We start from the raw sequence: 12,442 nt of genomic DNA, 5'->3' as shown, positions 1-12,442 counted from the left end.
ATGATAAATAAGTCTTTCAAAATAAGCAACTGGAACTGGAACTTAAATGTTTAGCCTTTGCTACAAGATATCCATAATAAGTTGCGATCAGAAATTTCAACAGTGACTTTGCTTCTGCCATCTCCAACTAGGGCAATGCAGGTAGCAAACGATCAAACAATCAATATTGTAGATGTCTGAGTCAGCTCTGGTTAGTCAGGCAATGTTTGCTCTGCCATTGTTCATGATAATTGACTTGAACCCATTAATTGTTATAGAACATAGAAAAACTACAGCACAAACATATCTTCTTATTACCTGCCCAAAAGAAATGAGTAAACAGATGTTCTAATTTTATTTTACGACACATTGTCTTCAAAATCTCCAGATTGATAGAATCATAGAATGCTACAAGGAGGACATTTGGTGCAATTATGTCATACAATCCCAATAATCAGAAGCATCAACTCACATCCTGATAATCAGTTCAAAAAAGTTTAATATCTTTAAAAAGGTGACTAAGGAGTCATGTATTTCAGTAACTGTTTGCTGATTCAAAAGGGGCTGCCAATTAAAAATCTATTTGAATAAATCACACAGAATACTTTTATTCAAAGTTAGTTACTTGGCTCCACCCCAAACACTTGTTTTGCAGATAAACTGAAAAATTACTGAAGCAAAATATAAGATGTGCTAGAAAATCCTTCTGTGGTTGGACATATTTTACTTTTATCCCTTTTGCAGCATGACAGGATTGCATTTTAAAACCAAACTGCCACACTATCTTCTAAAAGTACACTTACGTAGACCAAGAGAAACAGAACAAAGAAAATTACAGCACTGGCACAGGCCCTTCGGCCCTCCAAGCCTTCACCGACCATGCTACTGACTGAGTTAAAACCCCCTACCCTTCCAGGGACCATATCCCTCTATTCCCATCCTATTCATGTATTTGTCAAGATGTCCCCTAAAAATTACTATTATATCTGCTTCCATTACCTCCCACAGCAGTGAGTTCCAGGCACCCACCACCCTCTGTGTAAAAAAATTGCCTCATACGGAACCTTTAAACCTTGCCCCTCACACCTTAAACTGATGCCCCCTAGTAATTGACTCTTTCGCCCTGGGAAAAAGCTTCTAACTATCCACTCTCTCCATGCCTCTCATAATCTTGTAGGTTTCTATCAGGTCGCCCCTCAACCTCCATCTTTCCAGTAAGAACAAACCAAGTTTCTCCAACCTCTCCTCATAACTAATGCCGTAAACAGGTTCTTGATAGAGTCCAGATTTCAACTATAATTCATAAGCATTCAAGAGAATATAAATGTAAAATCCTGAACGGTCTGCAAAAGATGGGCATTGAAAGTATGGGTGAGATTTTATGGCCTCGCTCAGTAGAGACTGGAAATTCCTGCCCGAGGTCAATGGAGATTTCCATGGTCGGATCCTTGCCCATGCCGATTACATGGCAGGTGAGATGGTAAAGTCCCGGCCAATGCTTCCTCTTGTGGGTGAATCCAGCACTAGGCGACACTATTTTAAAATTCGGTTTTGACCAGTAATCTCTTTCCTTGTCTCTTTAAGAGATACAGAGCTTACATGCAAACTTCCCTGACATTTCCGTGGACGTACATCCAACGTATAATACTTTAATCCACTGAAAAATCTCTGTTAAAACTCAGATTTGTTCAACGACCCAAAATAAAAGCTCCATTCAGTCCAACCAAATGTTGGTTCAACATTCAGAAGGACCACCAGTGCTGGGTAATAAATCTTCACATTAATACTGTTAGGATCAAGTACCTTGTGGATGTTATTATAGGCATCTTGGTCTTATATAAAATACACTTGGCTCCAACGTACATATTTTGAACTGATTTTCTGTCAACCTGATGCCAATGTCTTGGCTAAAATCTTGCAATTTACCTCGAATTGGCTTAAAATTCATACGGTCCACAAGAGCTTTTTTATGCGTTTAACTTTTTAAAGTTAGCATTGACGCAAGATTTGACCCCACGGCGGAATGGTGAATTTCAATTTGAAAGGAATAAGTTTAAAATATCTGCTGAAAAATGATAAAGATCAATAGGGAAGGAATCTATAAAATCCATTCACACTGAAAATCTGTTATCAAGCAAATATTAAATAGCATTTCTCAATTCTAAAAGTTCACCATTTCTCTAATTTTCCACTTTCCAGCAAGACAGGAAGTATATAAATACTAATAAACTACTGTATCTTCTGAGTTAATAGCTTCCTCTCAAAAAGACATGATTATTGACTATCCACAAGTAGCTGTTTAAGGATAGATTTCAAAAGCATCTAACTATGTTTATTTCATTCCAATTGTAGAGGTTTCCTAATCCTAGCATGACATAAAAACACAATAATCCTTTTCCAAGTGTAAAATATCCCCCCACAACTATCAGGTCTCTAATCTGTTGCACGTGCATATATTTATATACTTCTCAGGAGTTGACTATTAAAATGATTTTAGAAAACCATTGATTCACACAAAAGCCAGCAGAGAACCTTTTAGTAAATTCGGCAAATGGTTTAGTTAACAAATTTGAGCATCGCCTGATATGTTGCATTCAGATTTGTAAAAAATCAGAAATTAGTGGCATTAACAAATGGGATTCTTCCCACACAGACAGAAAGTAATGGGAAAAAATATTTTGCTTGTTCTTCAGAGTCACAACTGATTGATGCAATTTTGGGGTCGGGTCTTGTAATTAAATAAATAACAAAATAGTCCTAATTTTTGATTTTGATTTATTGTCATATTAGCATACATATGACACTACACAAAACATACCATTCATAGAGAAGGAAATGAGAGTGCAGAATATAGTGTTACAGTTATAGCCCATGTGTAGAGGAAAATCAACTTAATGCAAGATAAGTCCATTCAAAAGTCTGATGGCAGCAGGGAAGAAGCAAGCTGTTCTTCTGTTGGTTGGTATGTGACCTCAAACTTTTGTATCTTTTTCCCAATGGAAGAAGGTGGAAGAGAGAATGTCTGGGGTGCACGGGGTCCTTAATTATACCGGTTGCTTTTCTGAGGCAGTGGAAGTGTAGATCAAGTTAATAGATGGGAGGCTGGTTTGCATGATGGATTGGGCTACATTCATGACCTTCTGTAGTTTCTTGTGGTCTTGGGTAGAGCAAGAGCCATACCAAGCTGTGACATAACCAGAAAGAATGTTTTCTTGGTACATATGCTTCTGAGTTTGAAATGCGTGGAATCATTTCATCCAATTGAACAGGTCTATGTTGACACTTTCATGCATTACTGAGGCAGGGCTGCACAGTTGGAAATGCCACCTTTTAAATATGAGGTGAAACTGAATCCCAACTATGCTCATAGGTGAACATCAAAGATCTCATTCTGCTTTTTAGAGGATAAGGCAAATTCACCAAATAGTTCCTGATCAATCATCATCATGAAAAACAAATTATCTTATTTATCCCCACTTCTGTTAGTGGGACCTTACTTTGAGCATTTGCTTAGAAACCAACAGTTATACTTTAATATATTCTGATGCGGTGAATGGTCCTATATAAATATGTTTTTAAAAAATTATTTCTCCCTCACTGTACACAACTTGTAGCAGAGCAGTTCCAACACTGTTTCATTCAAAGAGCTCCCTCTGAATTAAAGCATTGTATGTCAAAAAATAAACAGGTATGCAAAACCAAGCTTTTGTCTGTTTCCTTTCACCAAAATACATACAGATTTGATTGGATAAAATTGCTGCTTCTTTTTTACATATGACGAATAATCAAATTAAGTTGAATATAGCAGTGAACTTGTATCAAAGTCCAAGATGTTTAGAGGTCTGCTCAATGTGCTATGATAGTGAAGGTATTGGAACTAAATTATGATTGCTCATGAAATTTTATGTGAAGACTTTTATTTGTAGAGGTATGTTGTGAGCTGTACTGAGAACTAACATGCAAGCTGTATATTGAATATTCTTTAAATGGAATACAACTGGGAGAAAAGTTTGGCACAATTTGACTGGTGACAAATGAAAGCCTGACAAAAATAGTAAGAAAAGTAAGTAGGTTGAAGAGAGGCAAAGGCTATAACTGATGAGTTAAAAGAAAAATGTCTGTTGCTTCATTGACGTAAATTCTAGAATGATTCGATCACGTCAAAGTTATGGAAGTTAGGAAGTGTAATACCACTATTCAAGAAATGAGGGAGAGAGAAAATGGGAAATTACAGGCCAGTTAGTCTGACATTAGACATCAAGAAAATGCTGGATTCTATTATCAAGGAAGTCTAACAAGAGGGCGGCACGGTAGCATAATGGTTAGCACTGCCGCTTCACAGCACCACGGGATCCAGGTTTGATTCCCGGCTTTGGTCACTGTCTCTGTGGGATCTGCATGTTCTCCCCGTGTCTGCGAGAGTTGCTCCTGTTTCCTCCCGCATTCTGAAAGACATGCTGGTTCAGTGCATTGACCTGAACAGGTGCCAGACTGTGGCGACCAGGGGAATTTCACAGTAACTTCATTGCAGTGTTAATGTAAACCTTATTTTTGACTAATAAACAAACTTCTACTTTATTTTTCTCGACAATGCATTTAGGAAATCATAGCTAGATTAGACAAAGTTAACACTATCTTATGAAAGGGAAATTGTGTTTGATAAATCTATTAAAGTTTTTATGAGGATGTAATTAGTCGGGTGGATAAAAGAGAACCATGCAGCAGATGTGGTATACTTGGGTTTCCAAAAGGCATTTGATAAAGTACCACATAAATGGTGAATGTGCAAAATAAGGGCCTATGGAAATGGGAGTCATATAATGGCTTGGATAAATTATTGGTTAAGGGACAGAAATCAGAGATTAGGGTTAAATGGGACATTTACACATTGGCCACAATAATCCAGTGGAAGGCCACAATAATCAATGCTGGGGCCTCAGCTTTTTATTATACAATAAATTCTTAATGAAGAGACTGGGAGTAACATACCTTAGTTTGTCTATAATGCAAAGCTGGGTGGGAATGTAAGAGGCTACAAAGAAATAAAAGTAGGTTCAGTGACTGGGAAACAAGGTAGCAGGAAGTGGCTTAATGGTATTGTCACTGGATTAGTAATCCAGAGGCCCCGGGTAATGGGTACGCACATTCAAATCCTGCTGCAGCAGATGGTGAAATTTGAATTCAATATAAATCTGGAATGATGGCCATTGTCAATTGTTCCAAAACCTCATCTGGTTCACTAATGACCTTTAGTGAAGGAAATCTGTCGACCTTACCTGGTCTATCCTACATGTGGCTCCAGATCTGCAGCAATAAGGTTGACTCTTAAATGCCCTCAGCTGAAAGGTAACTCGGGATGGGCCCAACCAGTGATGTCCACATCCCATGAATGAATAAAAAAGTGATGTGTAATAATGTAGGGAAGGATAAAGTTCCTTATTTTTGTAATAAGAAGAGAAAAGCAGAATATTTTTTAAAAAGGCATGAAATTTCTAAATGTTGCTGTTCAGTGAGATTTGGGAGTACTTGTACAAGGGACACAGAAAGTTGGCATGCAAGTACAGCAAGCAACTAGGAAGGCAAATGGCATGTTAGTCTTAATTGCAAGCGGATTGGAGTTCAAGAATAAAAACATGTATTGTTGTCATTAATTGTACAGGGCTTTGTTGAGACCAAAGCTGGACTACTGTTTGCAGTTTGGGTCTCTTAATTTAACGAAGGACATAGGCGCCTTGGGAGACAGTGCAGTAAAAGTTCACCAGTTTGGTTCCTGGAATGAGCAAGTTGCCCAGTGATGGGAAGCTGAGTAAGGTGGGACTACACCCTTTGGAATTTGGAAGAACAAGAGATATTTCATTGAAGCACCCAAGATTCTGAAAGGGATTCATAGGGTAGACATCGAGCGGAGATTTCTCCTGGCTGGGGAATCTAGAACACAAGCAAAGGCTTAGGATAAGGGGTCGATCATTCAGAGTTCTTCACTCAAGAAGTTGTGAATCTTTGAAATTATGTAGCTAGACGTTTATGGATGTTTCATCATTGACTATATTAAAATATGTGATAGACAGACTTATGTTCTCTCAGGGAATCAAGGGATATGGGGGGGGGGGGGCGCAGGTAGGAAATTGGGGTTGAGAAAGAAGATCAGCCATGATCAAGCTAAATAGCAGAATAGGTTCGGTCAGTTGTAAGGTCTCCTCCTCCTATTTCTTAGGTTATTGTATAGAAATATGGGGTGGAATTTTACTGGCAAGTCCTCCTGAGGCTCGTACGATCTGCCCAAGGCCAATGGACAATGCCGTTCTCCATGCCTTGCCCGCCCCTGGAATCGGAGCGGGTGTGCCAGTAAAATTCTGGCCATGGATTTGCTTCACCAAAAATATGGACAATTTCTCAAAGCGAAATATGTTTCCTCAACAACAAAACTGATGCACCATCTGCTGCCTATAATTAGAGCATAGGGAAGTATTAATATGAATGTGAAACTAATTTATTAAATAAGCAATGCCTTCACAAGCCATCAAACGTGCTTGCGTTTGTTCCTTCAGTTTAGCAAATAGATAATCCTGACTAAATCTCATCATTATAAAACAATTTGACATGGACTCTTATCAAATTTCTTTGTGTCATTTCAAAATCTGCCAAGGTTATAGACTGGAATGTTCCACATCCATTGTGATGTTAAGTATAACACACAGCTAATTGAAACGATTTTGATATCTTCGAACTCATTTGGAGTTTTGCTTCCAAATTTAATTTTAACATGGAACAGAAGTTTTCAATTTAGAGCTGAAACATACTGGGATCAAAACGTGTTTGGGTCCATTACCTTCCTCGTTATGTAATAGCTTTTGAAGGCAGGCTTTTGGAAATGGAAAGACTCTCTCATTAAATCATGAAATGATCGTAACTTAAAGAAGGGATGAATAGATTTTTGCTACTGAGATAAAAACAGATTAGAATAATTGCCAAGTCACACAGGGGAATAGTTTGGCAAGTTAACTTAATGGAACGGACAAGACTGGACTATATGTCATTGGCTTCAGTTTTGGCTTAGATATCTATGCATTGGTGGTCATGAGGTTCTTATTGTGGATGTATTTGGGTCACCACACACATGCAGAAATTCTCACAAATCGCTTGGAAAAAGAATACAGGAGGTGAATTTCCTCAACATTTCCAGCACATCGGTTACTCTGGAACAAAATCATCTGTTGGAAGCCAATTCTATTGCTTGTGCGCCTGGAAAATCCTTCTCCAGGAGCTCCCTTCATTCCTTTTGAACCTTTCTGCAATCTGCCTGTTCAGTCCCTGGTACAGAAAAATTGAAACTAGGAGCATGAGTAGGCTATTCAGCCCTTCGAGCCTGCTCCGCCGTTCACTTTGATCATGGCTTATCATCAAATTCAATATCCTGTTCCCACTTTCCCTATATCCCTTGATCATTTTAGCTTCAAGCATGATATCTGATTATTTCTTGATCCTTTGAATGTGACTATATACCAGCTAATGGCATTTTATATTTGTTTTCTCATTTTACCCAGTTAATACAACTAGAGTAATCAAGATTATGAAGTGTAGGAGGTGCCTACTGAAACATAGAAAATAGGTGTAGGAATAGGCCATTCGGCCCTTCAAACTTGGACCACCATTCCATATGATCATGCACTCTCTGTATCCCAGTCCCACTTTCTCTCCAGGCCCCTTGATCCCTTTAGCCACAAGGGCCATGTCCAGCTCCTTCTTGAACATATGTAATGAACTGGCCCCAACAACTTTGTGGTAGAAAATTCCACAGGTTCACAACCCTCTGAGTGAAGAACTTCTTCCTCATCTCAGTCCTGAATGGCTTACTCCTTATTCTTAGACTGTGACCCCGAGTTCTGCACTTCCCCAACATCGGGAACATTCTTCTCGCATCTAGCCTGTCTATCTGATCAAAGAGAAAGAGAGGAGTTAAGTTGCTTTGAAACATCTATGAAGTTGGGTTAATGGTTTTAGTAGTTTGAAAACATTTCCTCAATCTGTGTGTGTGTTTTTTAATTTGTTGCCCAGGCTCCTTTGAGACACCTTCAGACCTGAACAATGTAAGCCAAGCTGTAGTACAGGCATGCATTTCTGAGTCACTATTGTTCTTTACAACACAGCAACCCATTTCTCTGCCATGCAGCTAACCTTGGCATCTCTGGTTACATAGTGAAGGCCCCACCACTAACAGAAGTAGAGGAGTAGTTCAGTGGGGCATCCTGCATTGGCAATTGGGGAGACTATCAGGGTGCACTTTCATCACTTCAACAGTTGGGATCTGCATTGTTAGCCTGAGAAGCGCTCCACAAATATCTACTGCTCACAACTTTGCCATGGAGAAAGAGGTGCAGTTGGACAGAACCAAAGAGATTTTAGCTCCAAAGAATCTCCAAAGGACCTCAAAGAGCAAAACACCAGGACAAGGTCCATTTCGAGGGGGTCCTTGCTGCAAGCTGCAAAGGACATCAGAGGCAGAAAGTTACAGAGGTAGATTACTTGGGACTTGGTGGCAACCTGGATACCACAGTCTGATTGCCTTCAGATTTACCCTGTGCCTCTGATCCTGGCTTTACAACACCAGCAATTACAGGTATGCAGCCTTCTAAAACACTGTCAGAATCCACCGGGACGATCGGGAAAAGTTCCATCATGTGGGTCCCTGCAAGTTTGCCAATTATTCACTGCATGTGTGATCAAGTTAGAATGACATTCTTGCACAAAAATAAAGCATCCTTTAAGAATGCACCAAGCTTTCTGTTGCAGTGTGAAAACCTGGTCCTAGGCTTCCCCCACATTGTGCAAATTGCAGAGGGTTACAATTAAACTTTGCACGTAAATAATACCATATTCAATTGCTTTGGTTAATTGTTTCCATCTTTCTTTCAATCTTTAAATGTGTTTCCAACTATTATCTTTGCAAGAATTAACTTCATTAGACATGCTATGAGTAGGTAAGTAAAATTACTCTTTAATGTTTCTTTTCAAATTGGTGTGCCATTGTTTTCTCATTTAGTAATCTTGCTCACTGCTGAACCTTTGCATCATGAGTGCCGCAGAGTCAACCAGTTTAATCATTTCTCCATACATACTGATCAAGAACAGCTTGAAGTAAAGCTCCGAAATCATCTATCTTACTTCTGTGGTACAAATTAATTACATTCTTTGGTTTTGGAATCCTGATCTTGCGTGACTCATCCATACAAACGGAATCTGCTTCTCATATGGATGAAAAGCAAGCTCTGCGATTCAATATCTGGTGACATTTACTCTATTTACAAATTATTTCTTCCTAAATAAGCTAAGCTTTCGGAAATTGTGATCAAAGTACTGCACAAGCAGATGTTCAGCAAGACTGCAATTCCACCTGCCAATGCAACGTTTAAACTTTATTAGTGTCACAAGTAGGCTTACACTAACACTGCAACTAAGTTACTGTGAAAATCCCCTAACTGCCACACTCTGGCGCCTGTTCGGGTGCACTGAGGGAAATGTTAGCATGGGCAATGCACCTAACCAGCACATCTTTCGGTCTGTGGGAGGAAACCAGAGCACCCGGAGGAAACCAACCAGACACGGGGAGAACATGCAGACTCTGCACAGACAGTGACTCAAGTTGGGAGTCAAACCCAGGTCCCTGGAGCTGTGAGGCAGCAGTGCTAACCACTGTGTTGTCGTGCCACCCACCAATGTGCCGGTCAGCATGAATGTAATCAGGGTAAGCACCCACTGGTTGGCATTTTACCATCCACGACCCATCTGTTGCAGTTTCAGCAGTAACCATGGCTTCCGTGGTACTGTGCTCTTGCGATCTGAGCTCCTCCCTTTCAAAAGTACGTGAAGCTCAAAAGTAACTTATCAATAGCTGACAAACAGAAAATGCATCCTGCAATCCCACAACAGGATGAAGCAGGTTGCCGCCAGGGTTAGGACTCATCATTTAGATCCCCACCTCTCTGGCAAAATTCCAGCCACTAAATCCACCATTCCCTGGATGCCTGCACCGTGATTATTTTAAAAATTCATTCATGGGACATGAGCGCCATTGGCTGGCCAGCGTTTATTGCCTACCCCTAGTTGTCCATGACTGATTGGCTTGCTGGGCCATTTCAGAGGGCAGCTAAGAGTCAACCACATTGCTGTGGCTCTGAATCACATATAGGCAAGGCCAGGTAGGAATGCAGATCTTCTTCCCTAAAGGACATTAGAGAACCAGATGGGTTTTTCTGACAATCGACAATAGTTTCATGGTCATCAGCAGATCTTTAATTCCAGATACTTTTTATTGACTTCAAACCACTAGATTTGAACCCCAGAACATTAGCCGAGTTATTGGATTAATAGTCTTGCGATAATACCACTAGATCATCACCTCCCCGAAAATGATAGGGGTGAAGGAGGTGGAAGAATTTACAAATGGCACCTTGCCACTTTGGTAGAGAATGAGGTTGATAACTAATGAGTTTGGGACCTCCCAAACTTTGGCCAATAATCTTTAAGGGGAATTTTGAACAGAGGATTTCTGAATTGCCGATGGGTCACCGTGTATGTTTGATTTTACCACAAGGTAGGTGAGTAGATGGGGCTGAATTAGGCTAACATGCCGGTTCAGTCAGCTGTTATAAAAGCAAATGCAATGTTAGCATTTGTATCAAGAGGGCTAGAATACAAGAGCAGGGATGTACTTCTGTGGCTCTGGTCAGACCTCATTTAGAATATTGTGAGCAGTTTTGGGCTCCATATCTAAGGAAGGATGGTCCTTGGGAAGGGTCCAGAGGTTCACAAGAATGATCCCTGGAATGCTTGTCACATGAGGAACAGTTGAGGACTCTGAGTCTGTACTTGTTGGAGTTTAGAAGGGCGAGGGGGCATCTTATTGATCCCCCTCAGGATACTGCAAGGCCTGGATAGAGTAGACATGGAGACGATGTTTCCACTAATAGGAAAAACTAGAACCAGAGGGCACATCCTCAGGCTGAAGGGACAATTCTTTAAAACAGAGATGAGGAGTAATTTCTTCAGCCAGAGCGTGGTGAATCTGTGGAATTCTTCACTGCAGAAGGCTGTGGAGGCCAGGTCATTGAATGTCTTTAAGACAGAGATAGATAGGTTCTTGATTAATAAGGGGATCTGGGGTTATGGAGAAAAGGCAGGAGAATGGGGATGAGAAAAATGTCAGCCATGATTGAATGGCAGAGCAGACTCAATGGGCCAAGTAGCCTAATTCTGCTTATATGTCTTATGGTCTTAAAATTGGGTCATATGCTGATGAATCTGATGGAGTTTTGTTTCAAACTAAGTACACAACACTGGCGAATTTCTAAACCTCCTCCTGCTGAAGATTGTACTTTTGTGCCAATGTTTTTACTTGAGCCAATAAAACATGATAAATGCTTCTTACATCTGTATGTTAACACTATGTCTCATGGGGTTGTCAACTCTCCAGCAGTGTTTTCAAGTTTCCAAGAATTAGAGATTTATCACCTGGACACTGTTGTGAGAAACCAAGAGAAACACAAACAAAGTGACATTTAAAAAGTTGCATTTCTTTTTTGCTTTCTTTTAACAGTTTTTAAAAAAAAATCATTTGAAAAAAAAACTGGAGATAGATAATATAATAAGTCTGCAGAGGCAGAAGTCCCTTCACCAAATCCCTTTATTTCCAAACTCTAACAACAGTACACAGAGTACTAGCACTTAGCAGTCTATCTCTGGAGGAATTGACACTCTGAGTTAAGTAAAAGGTAAGGCCTCCCTGATTGGCCCACCAATTGAATTCTTAATCAGGGACTCCAATGGCCTGATTGAAGTCATTACAGATAGAAAAGCTCCACTCCCTAAAATTGACTCTGTTCCCTCTCCTCAGATGCTGCCAGACCCACTGATGTTTTTTCCAAGCACTTTTTCGTGTTATTTTGAATTTCTAGCTTCTGCAGTATTTTTGCTTCTACTTTGGCTGTTTGACTGGGAAGGAAATTCATGGTGTGAGATCAGGGCACAAATATTGCTGAAAGATAGTGCGACTGTCAGCATTCACCATCATTACTGACAGTTAACTCTGGAGAATAAGGTGGAAATCTGCTGATATCTCTCTGATCTGATAAGAACTTCCACTCTCAATCTGTTAAAGGCCCATAATTCCCATTCCTTGTGGGAGCATACCCCCTCCACGCTCGGAGGTGCCCACAAAATGAGTGTACCACGATTATCCAGGAAGTTTTCCGATTGAAATCATTGTCTTTGGATGGTTTCCAATCTCTTAAACCCATTTCCAACTCCTGGGTAACTACTTCCCAGGGGAGTCCCCCATTATCCTCTCCCCACCCCAAATACCACATTTCTGTGCCTTGACTATCCTCCCAAACGCCATGGGAGTCTCCAGCCACCTCCCCAACTCTTAAGAACCGACCCCCGCATTCCCCTCCATCTGCTAGTTACC

This window comes from Carcharhinus amblyrhynchos, chromosome 4 (genome assembly GCF_965287045.1).
Source record: "Carcharhinus amblyrhynchos chromosome 4, sCarAmb.v2.hapA, whole genome shotgun sequence".
NCBI classification, from domain to species: Eukaryota; Metazoa; Chordata; class Chondrichthyes; order Carcharhiniformes; family Carcharhinidae; genus Carcharhinus; species Carcharhinus amblyrhynchos.
Note: the sequence above shows the minus strand (reverse complement) of the source record.